This window comes from Cryptotermes secundus, unplaced genomic scaffold (assembly GCF_002891405.2).
Source record: "Cryptotermes secundus unplaced genomic scaffold, Csec_1.0 scaffold292, whole genome shotgun sequence".
Lineage (NCBI taxonomy): Eukaryota > Metazoa > Arthropoda > Insecta > Blattodea > Kalotermitidae > Cryptotermes > Cryptotermes secundus.
The window spans coordinates 611,752-627,224 of record NW_019731979.1 but is presented as its reverse complement, the minus strand read 5'-3'; the positions used below and the strand labels follow the sequence as shown (position 1 = coordinate 627,224).

Sequence of the window (15,473 nt, the reverse complement as noted above, 5' to 3'; positions counted from 1 at the left end):
GAGAATTTGGTGGAATGAAGATCGGCAGGGAAAACCGAAGTACGCGGAGAAAACCCGCCCCAGCGCCACTTTGTCCACAACAAATCCCACTTGACCAGAGCCGGGATCGAACCCGGGCCACCGCCGTGGGAAACCAGCGACTAACCGCTTGAGCTATGGCGCTGCCTTGGATGGGGTGTTAGCCTGTCGCAAGGTCCTCCTCTCGTGTCGGAAGACACAATACGCGGGTAAACTTTCAGGTGTTACGGGATGTGATACCTTGGCTCCAGCTTACGGGTCACGTAAGATCATATTCATATACCGGGGTTTCTCACATATCTTTCGTTTCTTACGTTTTAAAACATTTTTACAGGCTGATAATATATTTAGACCCTGTGTATATGTTGGTTACTTTGCTACATGGGGTACGCAATATTGATCGATAAACTTTCCCCTTCTGATCCAAATAAATATTGTTTCCTGTTAAGCGGTCTTATATTATGAGCAGCCCCACAGACCGCAACTATTGGTTCAATCTAATACCCCTACTTTGAGTAGAAGTATTTAATTGCTGTTGGAACATACCACAGGCTTCGTATGTTGAAAAGCGATTGTAAGCCTTTCGTTGCCGTCTTTTGCAACTTTGAAGTTCCCGATGAAGAGAACTTGCCTTCACACAGCTTCGCCTATCATGAATGATGTGTTTGAAATGCTCCCAGATATTTTAATTATTGTAGTTTGAGGAAAGTTTAATTACTTTCCTTTGCTTGAAGTAATTACATTAATAGTAATATTGTTAGAGCGTCATTAACGTAATACATTGGACTTGTTTAGCTGTCAGTAGGCTGCAATTATTGCTTTTAGAACGGTTTCCTTCAGTCCTGTAGAAGACGTAGTGCTCCTGCATACAGAGCAGTGTGCCTGTCCCATTAGAGCCGTCTTGTCCTACCTTGAACCGAGTTGCCCCAGGCCATATCTGTGGCTAACGTTTAGGGAAATAAAAACTGGATTATTGACACTGTAGTCAATATAAGTGTCTCCAAGACCTGCAGTGTGATATGTTAAGCGGATTCAAACAGTCGCATAGTTGTGCAATGCATTTTGTGTGACAGGGGGTGTCAGTGTAATGTAAATGTTAAATGCTAAAATCAGGCGACGACAGGAAAATTATGGTAAGGCAAATAACTCTGTGTGAAGTTTGCTTGATATGAATGGAGACACCAAGAACTTTCCGAGCGACAATTCAAAGTAAGTGTACTTGTTGCATTCAATCATAATCTTCATCTTCGTCCCGAAATTAAGTCATTAAATAGTGACATGTTTCGGCCTATGTGGTTTTATAAGGTTTGTATTGAGAAACTATAGTCTCCCATTTGGTGGGCTGTTTTGGAAGAAAATATTAAAATATTAGAAACAATACCTGCCCAAGATACAACAAAATTAATCAAATATTACATTTGAGAGAACCTCTTGCACTAACACTTCAGTTTCTTTCAAACTTACGTAGAGAGTATAGAAAAAGGACTCATTCAAATTCCTGTGCCATGTTTCATTGTTTATCACGTATAATAGTTTCGTTGTCATAATGACTAACGGTAGAGCAACTGAGTTCCGGAGTTCAGTAACCGCGCTGTGTAATTGAACCAAATAGTGGGATTGTGGATTTAAATGTCACTTCGGGCACACACATTTGCCCGTAGAAGCCTTGAAGCTCTGCTTCTCCGTTCAAAGCTGCCAGCCCGCTGTTAAAGTAAGAATTTACAGAAAAATATGCAATACAGAAGGCCAATTCCTAAATCGGACTGTAGCGCCGTAGAACCGTTGTCCTATTCGAACTGCAATATATACACGTAGATATCCTACCCATTTCAAATTCATAACATTGTTTCGTGGTTTCATTTTTTGTTCCTTTGACGTAACTTTAAACATTGTCCTTTGATTCTTATGTTATGTAATTAACAAAATGATCAGTTAAAGAGTCAATTAAACCATCTTATTGGGCGTGACAAACATGTTGGTTCTAGCAGCGTTTCTTTGTGTGGAATACAGCATGAAGACAGTCCAACTTCTGTATGTAAAGTATGAAGCAACTACTGTTGTTAAAATTTCACAGTTATAAATTATAAATGTAGAATATATTTCCCTACTGATTCGTGTTAAATATTGTACAGTATTTAAACAGCGATTCTCCTTAGACAGAGAAAAAGATAAAATTATTTCAGTATTGGACTGGCAAAGCGTGACCGTGTGCGCATGATTTCCTTTGTTTTTGCATTTCTTTCTTCCCTTATGCCATTCTGCTTAGAGATATAGCATAAAATCTAACAGATTCATTTTCATTTATATGTAACCAAAAGAATACCTCAGTTTAAAACTGACGGTATTAGCCGTTGTTCTTGAGTATTTCTTTTTTATTGCTAGTGCGGTTGGACTAAGTCCCTTGTACAGCGGCCACTTCTGCCCTATTGTACCAGCCCCAGATGATAGGTGAGGGTGATTGTCGAGAAATGGGTGGAACGAAGATTGGCAGGGGAAACTGAAGTACTCGGAGAAAACCTTTCCCAGCGTCACTTTGTCCACCGCAAATCCCACTTGATCAGACCCGGGATCGAACCCGGGCCTCCGTGGTGGGAAACCAGAGACTAACCGCTTGATCTATGGCGCGGCCTTTTATTCTTGAGTAAGTAATGTATATTTTATGTACAGCTTTGTGCCTGTTCTGAGCGCGAGGTACGCGGCGGGATTTTTTCTTCATCCAGACGTTTATGTCCACCATAAAGACGCTTTTTATTGTCGTTCTAATAAATTAATATGCTCAAAATTTATTCTTGTTTGTATGGTATGCGCTATGCCAGACGCTCTTTCAAAGCAAAGTATGAAACCGCGTTTTACAATTACGTATCATTGAAGTTCACATATGAATTCATTTTATGTGGTGTTGAATATATATTGTAACGAACTTGTAAATCAAAACTAAATTACGTCAAGTGTAACAATGTTTAACAGAAATATCCTCTTTGATATAACAATAACATATACACGTAAACTCTCATAGCAAAATTGGCATGCGCTAACATTTGTAATATCATATGAGTTCAATCCATTTTTGCATCCTCGACTTTACTATGAACTGCAGAACACAACACGTGACACAACCGTACGGGCATGGCTACTGGATAATGGCCATAATACTTTGAATTATATACACCCAAAGCTACTGTTCAGCTATTAAACAAATCCCGTGTTATATTGCAGACGAAGTACGAGCTACGACCATAATAGTTTATAAATTCCAGACTGTCAACAACTGTAAAACTTCCAAAAATGCTGTTATTTTATCTTATTTTAGACAAAACGCACAATTATTTTAATAACTCTAACAACTCAGATTTTATGCGAAAACTTACGTCAGTCCATGGAATAAGTCAGTAGGATACGGGGAGCGGTAATAAATACTTAGCGCGGTCATTTTCTTTAGCATTGTTGGTAGGCCTCCTGAAGGTAGCAATTTTAGGCCAAAACTTGCAAGGCAGGAACAAGTTTTATTTTTTATTGAAAATTGTTACGTTAATGGAATTTAAACTTTAAGCATCAATAAGGTATAGTGGTCAGGCCGTCCTCTGTCAGAATAAATCACAACAGTAAGCTCTATTCAGATCGATTAACGCCCACTTACTTTCAAATTCTTCTTTATTCACGTATATTGAGAGGTTAACAACTATACAGTACAGTTTGGAGATATATGTGTTTAATTTCCACTTGCGGAGAGTCAGGCTTCATTAATTTTACTAGATCAAATTTTCGTCGGTTGGCATATTTGTAATTTTAATATGTAAAAATATATTTCATGTAGAGTTTGATTCCATATTTATTATCCTAATACCAATTTTCATAAAAGTAGCGGCTCCGGTTTGGAGAACCGAGATTAACGGCCGTGGGAATCCGTTGCGCTGACCACGCGACACCCTCTATCCGCAAAATGTGGCACTAACTTCGCCGAGAAACGGCGTTCGCTCAGTCGGTATATTTCGCTTGCGGACTATAAGCCACGGAGTTTTAGTTTTAATATCAATTTTAATGCTCTCAGCTTCAGTATTTCGTTTAGTCTTGTGTTTCTGCTTTACGTTTTACAAAATTTGCCTTATGAGTTGTGTATTTTTTGAAGATACATTATTAGAGATTATTTCAGAATCCTTCAGAGTCGCTTTGTTGATGACGGTGTTGCAGCTTCGACTTTACAAATGATGAATTCCTCCTGCATGTGTCATTGATAATGGGACATTAGTAAATAAATCTGTGTAGTACTATTTAGAGGCGCGTGTTCTTCATAGGATCCATCAGTTCACAATGAAATGTGATTCCAAATTATTGCCGGGATTTCCGTGACCCATAATTTTCAAACCAGAGACAAAAACAGAAAAATAAAAATAAAAGTACTTACTGAAGTTGTTTAGAATTCTGTAGCATTTATTCTACAAATAATAAAACTTTTTGAGTTACTCTTTCGTATTCCATCAGTAATTTTGTTTGCTATTTTCGATTTGAAAATTATAGGCCACGGAAACACCGACAATAATTTAGAATCAATCTGAATATTATAGTGGATATTTACACGTGCGCTGTGATTTCGTAAGTCTGTCTCCTTTAAAACAAGGAACGGACTGTAAACAGCATATTTTGTTAGGAATTTAATGAGTTATTTCCTTTCTTCATATGAACATAGGTATATATGTCAGAAAATACTTCTTTCAAATTAAGTTTTTGTTGGAAAAGTATTTATTCTTCTGTAATCATCAATATTTCAAGGGAGGGAGGTTGAATCCATACATATAACTCTGAACCTCTTCGCTTAAACCTCCGTAATCCTCGAAATTCTGGCTTGGCGCTCAGCTGTAGAAACAAATAAATTCAGCATAAATACAAATGTTTTTCTTAGGAAGTGTATATTCTCTCTACCATTACACTATTCTCTGTGTTTCAATAAGATGTGAGTTGCCAATATAATATAAATTTAGATTCCACTGTTTAATGTAAAGTTATATGTGTAGTGTTGTCATGTTGGAAGTCAATTTGATTTTTCAGGCTGAAAACGGATATTTCGTTTGTGTATACACAGTGTCAGCTACTGCCTTAGTATACGTGGTAGAGTCATTAAGTTCGTGGAATGTGGTTTTATCGCATCATATTACAAGGTATTCACATTCACTTACGCAGAGTCACATCGGCCCTCAAAATAGTTGCCGTTGGCCGCTATGCAAGTCTGCCAACGTTGATATAGCTGCTGAAAACACTGCTGAAACATATTGGTAGGAAATCCCATACGACGCTTTGCGGCCATTCCACGAACTTATTGACTGTGCAATATATACGCTGCAATGTTCCTTCTTCAGAAGAAACCAATCGTGAAGCACTTTGAAACATGCTGATTAATTAATACAAATCGATGTTCTTGTGCTGTGTTTAACTGAAATACTGAACCATCTACTTCACATTCCTCGATTTAATCTCAAATACGTCTCAGGGAAGCACTGGTCTACTCTATTTCGCCATACTAGCTTTGTCTCAAAGTTGGATCTACATGCAGGCACAAGAACACGTGGGAATTTTATAGGCAGCAAAATTCTTTGGAACACGGAGAGCTGCATTAATTGAACTTTCCTGTGTGATGAGAGAAACAGCTCTAAACGCAATCGCTTGGTGTAGAAGGAGGAAGTGCATAGATTGCGAGCTAATTTCAGTCTGCCTGAAAATGTCTGAGTAGGCCCAACTCTAATTTCTTTTAATTCGCATAGTAGGGGGTCGCGTCCAGTTCGGTTCACTCTGCACGATGGCCACTGATTTGCCTATTGTACCTACCTATTGTGATTATGATGATGGAGAATTTGGTGGAATGAAGATTGGCAGGGGAAACCGAAGTACGTGGAGAAAACCTACCCCAGCGCCACTTTATCCTCCACAAATCCCACTTGACCAGACCCGGGTTTGAAAGCGGGCCGCCGCAGTGGGAAGCCAGCGACTAACCGCTTGAGGGGCCGGCTTCCCACAGCAGCGGCCCGGGTTCGAGCTCAATTCCAGTCATGTGGGATTTGTGGTGTACAAAGTGGCACTGGGCAGGGTTTCCTCAAGTACTTCGGTTTCTCTTATCAATTTTCATTCCACAGAATGCTGCAAACTCATCTGTCATCTGGGGCTGGTACAATAGGCCAGTTAGTGACCGACGTACCAAGGGGACTCATTCTCACCCCACCCCAAGAAACTAAAAAAAAAACCGCTTGAGAGACCCAATACTAACATCATAGATAAAACCACGAAACCTTAATACACATCGCTTCTAATTTACATTATGCTACGAGAGATATAAGTTGAGACCGGTGAACTGTTATGAATTTATCTGGTTATTACAAATTCAGTAACAGAGACATCTCCTTACACACTCTAATCTTTTCAAATGTACAATTTTAATTCCATATTCTTCATAAATATCTTTCGAAAAAGAAAACGAATTGATTCTATGGCAGTACTAACAGTAAGGAAGCCCGCCGACATTAAAGGAATGTGGCTATAAATAAAAAGAACGTGACTTCAGCGTGTAGTTAGATAAGAAAAATTTTTCGCATAAATTCTTAGAACGTGCCAGTGTTACGTCCATCTCATAGTTCTTCCTTTCTAAAAAGTCACTTGGAAATGTGAGCTCTGAATGTGAACGAAACAGTTTACTTACTTGTTCTCAAGAATCGGTTACTGAAACATGAACATGGGTACGGTGAAAACATGTTTTAAGGGCCAACGGATTCTTGTGTTCAGGAAACTCAAAGGACCTCAGTATCACACACTCACATCTCAGAAACTGTGTGGGTTGTTTTGCTGTAAACTGCGTACGAGTTCGGAAGGCCGCGAATAATAATCAAAATTTTGATAGTACTTACTTACTTACTTACTCATGGATCTGAAACCTCCTGGAGGAGATGCCAATTCTGCAGCTACTCAAGAATTTCCCAGCATTTTATGGAACCCGAAGGTTCATTACCGTGTTCGGTTTCCCCTGCCAATCTTTATTCCACCAAATTCTCTATCATCACACCCACCCGGGGCAAGTTCAATAGGCCCTATCAATGGCCGACATGCCGAGTGGACACAGCTGGACTCCCCCCCACCCCCATTATGCGAATTAAAAATAAATACGTATTTTGTTTACCTGGTTACTTCTAAGCCGAATTTAATCAGTACGTAACTTACTTAACCATGGAGCTGAGCTCTTCTTGAGGAGTCGCCAATTCTGCAGCTACTCAAGAATTTTCCAGCATTTTATGGGACCAGGATGTTCATTACCATGCTCACAAAAGCCTTCCACTGATCCCTATCCTGAGCCAGATCAGTCCAATCCATAACATCCCATCCTATCTCTTTAAGATCCGTTTTAATATTGTTCACCCACCTATGCCTTGTTCTTCCCAGCGATCTCTTTCTTTTTGATTTCCCACCAATATTCTATATGCATTCTCCCCCTTTCACGCTACATTCCCTGCCTACCTCGTCCACCTTGACTTGATCATTCTAATTATACTTGGAGAAGAGTACAAGAGTAGAAGATGACAAATTCTGAGCAATGGTGACCAGCCTTTTATTAACAGGACCAACTCAGGAAAAATAAGAGTCTACTGGTCGCCTTTGAAATTATAAAAACACGTTCTGTGCTACTCTATTTTTTAATGCCATGGAAGAATGTGTATTATAATAACTTAAATTATCCACTTAATTGAATAGAAGAATGAGAAGGAGGAATTTTTCAGAGCTCTTTGTCCAGTAAAATGTTAACATTAGAGCATTTTTCAGAAGTTGCGATCAAAAGCTAATCTTTCGTCGTAGAGTCGGTTTCTGGATGTATTCTTCTCAATATTCTTTTCTGAATATAATTCTTCAAAAAGATTTGCCCTTCCGAAAAGGCACGTGATCTGTAATGCAGAATTTCTCAACATCGGTAACTCACTATCAGGTAAATAGAGCTTATAAAGCTCAGGAAGTGCGATACTCGAAATTTGTTCTTTAGGCCATTATTGCACTCTAAATGTGATCTTAAACTGAAATTTACCTGGAAGAGTTTCGACATTAACGTCAAAACCTATTAAAAATAAAATGAAATCTGCGTTATACTATCGAAAATCTTTAAATTGAGAGCAAATTCTTGTAGAGGATTCTGAGTTTCGTCGGTACATTTGGCTCTACCTTTCTTAGGGTTGGAATTTGTGCTATATTATTTGATCGCAATAGCGGTTCCCAACCCTCATAATTTGTACTCTTCTCCAAGTAAAATAGAATGATTAAGTCAAGGAGGATGAGGTGGGCAGGGCATGTAGCACGGATGGGGAGAAGTGGAATGCACATAGGATATTGGTGGTAAAGCCAGACGGAAAGAGACCACTACAAAGACCAAGGCGTAGGAGAGTTTACAATATTAAAGTGGATATTAGAGAGATAGGAGAAGCGGCCTCATTAGTCTAGGGGTAAACTTCCCACCTCGTGACTCAAGGTACGCGGGTTCAAACCCGGCGGAGGTCGTGGAATTTTTAAGGGCGGAAAAATTCAGGGAACAAGTCCTCCGGGAGGGACTTTAAGCCGTGGGTCCCGTGTCGTAGCTTTACGGCACGTAAAAGAACCTCATGTCCAAAGGGACCACTGAGCCAAATTCAGGACATTTCCCGCCCAACAGTAGTCTCTACGGCCTGTGGTAGATGGGAGAAGTATCGAGATACCGCTGAGCCAGTAGAGTCCGAACTCGCTGGCTGAGTCGGGACTGATGGCACGCACCAGTACCGGTAGGGAATAGAGACTGGGATAGGATGATATGGATTGGATTAATCTGGCTCAGGATAGGGACGAGAGGAGGGCTCTTTTGAACACGGTAATCAACCTTCGGGTTCCATAAAATTCTGGGAATTTCTTGAGTAGCTGCAGAATTGGCGGCTCCTCAAGAAGGGTTCGGCTCCATGAGTAAGTAAGTAAGTAAGTAAGTAAGTAAGTAAGTAAGTAAGTAAGTAAGGCCGCGCCATAGCTCAAGCAGTTAGTCGCTGACTTCCCACCGCGGCGGCCCGGGTTCGATCCCGGGGTCTGGTAAAGTGGGATTTGTGGTGGACAAAGCGGCGTTGGGGCGGATTTTCTCCGAGTACTTCGACTTCCCCTGCCAATCTTCATTTCACCAAATTCTCCATTATAATAATCACACGGGGCAGGCTACAATAGGCCAATCAGTGGCCGCCGTGCCGAATGGACCCAACTGGACTACACCCCCCACTAAGCGAATTAAAATAAGTAAGTAAGTGATTCCCACACCCGAAATTTATTCTTGAATGCTTTCATTTCGACAAATTTTGCTTTCTTGTGTTGATTTACTCCTTAAATATTGCTGTTGTATTTTCCGTAATATGACGTAAAATGAGTTGAATAATATTTTCTTATGTCTATGAAATTGTTTTTCATGGACTTTAATATTTTTAGTTTCTTTTGCCTGAAAGTAGATCGTAGACCGTATCGTGAAACTAGCCGGCCCTCAGGTTGCGCATCACTCTTCTAAAATATAACGTGAAACACGAGATGAACGGAAAGTGAGAGACACGGAAGTTGGAAGTGGCTAGTAAGACTCACAACTGGACCAAGGGGTGGCAGAAGCAGAAACTTTATAGCAGATACCTGCACTTCCAAGTTTCTAACTAACCAACTTCATGGAACTAAGCTTTTCTTAAGAAGTCGACTATTGTGCAGCTACTCAAGAACTTTCTAGTATTTTATGGAATCCGAAGGTTCATTATCGTATTCACAAGAACACTCCACTGGCCCCTACACTAAGTCAGATGACTCCAGTCTATATCAACCAATCATATCTATATAACAACCATATGAATATTATCCACGCACCTACGTCTTAGTCTTTTTAGTGGTTTCTTTTTTCTGGCTTTCCCACAAAAGTTTATCCAAATAATCCGTCCAAGTCCGAGGCCATCTATGACATTTCGTAACATTATCATTTTTTATGATGAAGAGTTGTAAGCACCACACCCAATACCAAATTTGGAGGACCACTCCTTGTTGTCTGTCCGCGACTGCTTATTCAATATATTATCAGCTACCCTGTTTATCTGGAAGCTGTCTCCTCCATCCAAAACTCGAGAACGCGCCGTGCCGTGGGTACTATGAACCCACCTAACATGGACTTCAATTAGCAGCTTAGAAATTACGTATGACTTATGGACGCCCATAAGTGTGGAACTGGTATTGATTTAGGGACGTGTGGGAGACTCATACTAGAAAGTCTAGAAAACGAAGTTGTGTTGCACTACCCTTCAATAACGAAACCAGAATTCCTTTCAGTTTTTTTTTTTTTGTTTCCGAACGGTTAATTGCAGAATGCAAATTGCATAGTTGAGTAATTCCCATGAAATATGGAAAACACGACTTCTAACTTCAGTAACAAATTTAATATAGTAAATATGTGGCACCAATAAACACTTTAGTGTTTCAGTCATAGTAAAGGTCTGGCGTGCTTTCGTGCTCCTTGGATGGGAGTCATACACGTATATGTTCTGCCAGAACTATCAGAATTGCGTCAAAAAGCGATGTGGAGGGCGCCGTATTAAAAGGGGCAGGAGGATTATAGGAACAGCATTTGGTTCCTTGGGTTAGTGACTTCAGTGTTAGAGCCGCGCCATAGCTCTAGCGGTTAGTCGCTGGCTTCCCATCGCGGCGGCCCGTGTTCGATCCCGGGTCTGGTCAAGTGGGATTTGTGGTGGACAAATTGGCGCTGGGGCAGGTTTTCTCCGAGTACTTCGGTTCCCCCTGCCAATCTTCATTCCACCAATTGCTCCACAATCACCCTCACCTATCATCTGGGGCTGGTAAAATAGGCCAGAAGTGGCCGCAGTACAAGGGACTTAGTTCCATCCCACTAGCAATTGGAGAAAAAAAAAAAAGTAACTTCAGTGTTATTAGTGAATAGCGTATTAGAGAGTAAACATGGGCTGCAGTTTGAGCAGACGAATATCGAACAGATTTTGATACACATGAAAAGGAGAGTAACAAGGATAAGATGATAAAACAGACGCCAGGGATGCATAAACAGGATATCTCTGGAACTGAGAAAGGGACTGATGCCCTTGCGCCAAAAATGGGTGAGTGAAGTGATTAATGATTGCATTAAAATTAAGCGGAAGGTGAAAAAGAAAACGAATTTCCACGGGTTTATTAAGGACAACATTTTAGTAGGTTATAAAGGGTTTTGACGATGGTGGATGGCACACAGAATTACTGGGTTTTTGGACTGACGATGGAAAAAGTCCCAAAACCCAGTAATTCTGTATTATGTTTTAGGTTGGAAAACAAAAGAGGGGACGGAAGTTTAGTTACCCTGCGTGTGCTGGTCCAGTATCTGAGGGACCTAATGAAAGTACAGATAACGAGAAACATATTGACTGCGTAGTTGGGTTGGCTACAAGAAAAATGGCCCGTCTGATTTGGGTTAATTTAGTTTTTAGAATACCAGACGATGGATAAGTTCAAAAACCTAGTAATTGTGAGTGTTATACACCAACGTCAGAATCCTTTAGAATCAAATTGATATTGTTGCCAATGTCGAGAAACTTGCCGTGTACCAGGATAAGAGTGGATGAAGATCCTTCGAGGGAATCTATTAGGTTAAGGAAAGAACTAATCTCTTACCTACAAGACGAATGAAATGGGGTCACGATAAAGAACATATTGATTGTCAACAGACGGGCGTATGGTTTGAGTTATTTGAAGGAAAGTATTGAACTAGAAGTGGAGATATGTTTGGACACTTCTGCGAGACCCCATGGTGTGACTCAGAACAGGACAAGATCACTAAAGTAGGAGAACAAAACAAAACACTGCGGGCCGCGGAAAAGGCTGCCGTGTGGTTCTGGAAAAAGACAAAGACATACGAATCATGACACCCCAGAGTGAGGCAAGAGTGAAGGATAATGCGTCACAAAGATAGCCGTCAACGGAGTCTAGTGATGGCCGCGGAGTGGCGATGTAGCAGAAAGACAGCAATACAATCTTAGAAGTGTCGGTTACGCCCGTTACATATGGACTGCCAGGAAATAATAAGAAAATGTTTTGAATGGCAGATAAATAAAGGTGGAGTGTCTGACAAAATTGAAGTAGGAACGGAAATGTGTGTAGAATAACCGAAGAAATATATACTGATACAGAAAAACAGAATTTGTTTTCGAAGATAAGTGAAAAATTGCTTTTGTATTCTATTGTGAAACAGAACAAAAGCAGGATAAGGAAAATTACATCGATGGAAACACAAGAAATGAGAGAATGAGAATAACATAGCTGAGAGAGGAATTTGGAAATTGAAAGAGACCAGCGGAGGATGTAAGAAAGGAAGCTATCCCCTAAGTTTGGAGAAGAGAATGTTAAATATACGCAGTTAACATGTTCGGAAAAATAAAAGGGTTGATTATAACTTGTATACAAGGAAAGGTGGAGATGAAATGAGGATTAAGATATAAGAAAATAATGAAATGTGCAAATATAACTCAGTTAAATGTATTATAAAATATTTATCTCAAATTATTTGTAAATGGAAGAATAAGTTTAGTAATGAACAACATTCATGTGGGATTTTGAGGAAACAAAAATATAGTCGTAGAAGTACAACGTGGATTGGGAAAGAGAAAATAGTAGCAGTGGTGGTGAAGTGGTGGTGAAAGGAAAGTTGATATGAACCTATTGCAGTAGCCATGTAGGTAAATAATTTGTGTACCACAAGACTCTGGAGTTGTGTGGACACAAATTATGTAATGTGATGACCTTCTGCTCAATAAACTAAACTATTCAATTAAGAAAGTGAAAAACAAAGACCACGAATAACAAGTGGCTGATGGGCGGGGTGTAAATAGTTACGGTTTATTGAAACCTAATTGCCCACGTACTTGTTGGGTTTTGTCACTACTAATTATATTTCTGCAACCCGATGTCCTTTTCTTGTACATATAATGGTAAGGGGTTCTTATTCTACCCGTGTAGCAAGCCGGAAGATAGTCTGCACCTCGAATTATAACAGGGCCGAATTTAAGTGGAGAGATGGGAGTGGCAGTAGGGGTTGAATCCACAGATATTACCGAGAAACTTGCTTTTCTAAAATCACGAAAATTAGTTTGTAGCTTAAGTTATTATAATAAATTAAAAAATGAAATATCGTTAGCTAAATTATTATTACTCCTAATGGTCTCCTCGTGTGATCTGCCCTGCGGCCCACAAATTGTAAATCCGGCCTTCAATTGTAGTTAGGAAGCCCAAAGCACCGCGGTAAGGCGTCACACTTGACCTCAGACGGTTCATAGGTCGCATGGAGTGACAGCTCAGAATTATGCTACAGTACTTCCTTCCCTCATACAATGCACACGTCACCCTTTTACGTCACGTTTTTGTTCATCGGGCTTTACAAAATGGAAGAACTTGGATCTGAATGTCAAAAACTTGTTATTTGTTAATGGTGAACGTTAGTTCTTCTGGTAAAGTTGATGTTACTGTCGCGATAAAATAATTGCCAATTAACTTAATTTTGAAAACACGCTTCGAAATCGAGCAACCGGAAATTTCTAGCTAAGTACTTTCTTGAAGCATTTAAAAGGCATTTTCCTGCTACTTTTTTCTTTCGTTTTCATTAATTTTTCTTTTTTTGTTTTGCAGTTGCCTTTACTCTTATTCAAGTTTATCCTCTTTTCCTCTACGTATTTTTGAGTAAGATTAGATAGCCTCCTGCATTTGTACTTCCTCTTTTTCACTCCAAGCGCTCAGAACTTAAAAATCAGTTCTCTTAACACTTTGCAACACAAAAGCGTACGCAAGTATATTTTAATTCTAACAAATTACGGTCTAATTTTGACATGGTGGTGAATCATTATAGCATTCCGCAATTTACTTCAGGGGCACGGCTCCATTCCGACATAATGAAGCACCAGCAAGCCTTTCCTCACAACACGCTAAAAAGATTCGGTACCAAACCGTTATGTTATTCTAAAAGGCACAAAGTTGGATCTGTTTCAGCTCAGATTATTGAAATGATAATCTTAGGGCGGAGCTTTCGCTGTTAAATTCCAATTTCAATTGGAACTTACCAGTGTTCAAAGATTCAAAACACTCTTTTATACTTCGTGGGTTACACGAAATGGGAACTCATCAATTTTTCGCTGCCCAGGGTAATTGTGAAAGAGTGGCTTGTAAAAGTCGGTTCTCCCCCCAAAAATAAACTCTCATGCTATTGTGTGTAAATCCGTGCATGTCACCAACACCTGCAGCTCCACCTCCTATCGAAATGAAAGCTTCCAATTCATTGTCCACAGACGCATATATTGTTAAGGAATATTTTGCTTGAATATATTTTTTGCTTCTAAATTAATGACAGAAAAATGTATGGCAAAGTTTTATATCATGAATTTTCAAACACAAAGCCGTGTCATGAACAAAGAAAGTTCTATAGGCATTTCAATAAATAAAGGCACCTCCCAAGTTTCTTAATTTTGTTTTGCTCGTAAAGAAAGCGTTACAGGACGAATATATTATTGTTACTTCGAATGGAAATGAAGAGGAAACACAAAATAACTGGAGTGGTCCAGATAAGGCCAATTGTAAAAGAAATTACGATACCGAAATAGAAAGCACAGAGACTCCATTTTGTGAGAAGTACATTATTTTCAGGTTTTATTTTTAAGAGAATATACCAACAGGAGAAGATCTTAAGCTTCTTCTGCCACTTCTGAGAGGAATATTTGGACCAACGTATTAATATAAAATCCATGTTTCCACCGTTTTCTCTACTGTCTTCTTTATGAGAATATTTATGACTTAATGTATAAAACGATCTGTATCTACAGCTTTTCGTCTCTAGGCAACCATGTAGAGACAAATGCTCATTAGAATTTGGCACTTATAGTTGTTGTCACAGCGCTGCACCACGGCAATAAATAATATGAAAGACACGTGACGCCATGTCATTCCTTTTTTTTTTTAGACCGGAATAAGTAATAGATAAGAATTCTGTACTGCTCTCCTAACTTTCTTGTGGCAACACATAACGCCACTTCGTTTTGCCATTCTTAATGAAATTACCGAACATGCATGAGGAATGTAATAAGCGTTATGTAAGATTGTTATATGAAATATGATATTTTATTATTTAAATTTTAGTAAATAAATTTTTCATTTTCGTCAAAGTTAATATATATTCATACGGCTCTCACAGTAAAGAAGAAAATTGTAATTCTGGTTATGGAGATGTCATAGCACAGGCAGAGTAAACAAGATACAAAAAAGTAAGATCAGATGTTTTCACGGAGGTGACTATGAAGAATGCCGTCTTATTGGATGTGGCGCCGTGTAGATCTAGTGTGAACCGACATTTCAGGGGAACATATCGCCTCCATATTCAGGGTAGAACAATTCGCGAGCGAGGAACCAGAGTGAGCAGGTGG

At 39.5% G+C, this 15,473-nt stretch overlaps 1 protein-coding gene across 1 annotated transcript in view; it reads left to right on the top strand.

Moving 5' to 3' along the window:
- The first annotated feature begins 1,038 nt into the window (after positions 1–1,038).
- LOC111867379 (alkaline phosphatase) overlaps positions 1,039–15,473 on the top strand; it is a 565,319-nt gene continuing 550,884 nt past the window's right edge. The window contains exon 1 of the mRNA XM_033752661.1: positions 1,039–1,227. The gene's annotated coding sequence lies outside the window, so the exon portion shown is untranslated. The remainder of the gene's footprint in view (positions 1,228–15,473) is intronic.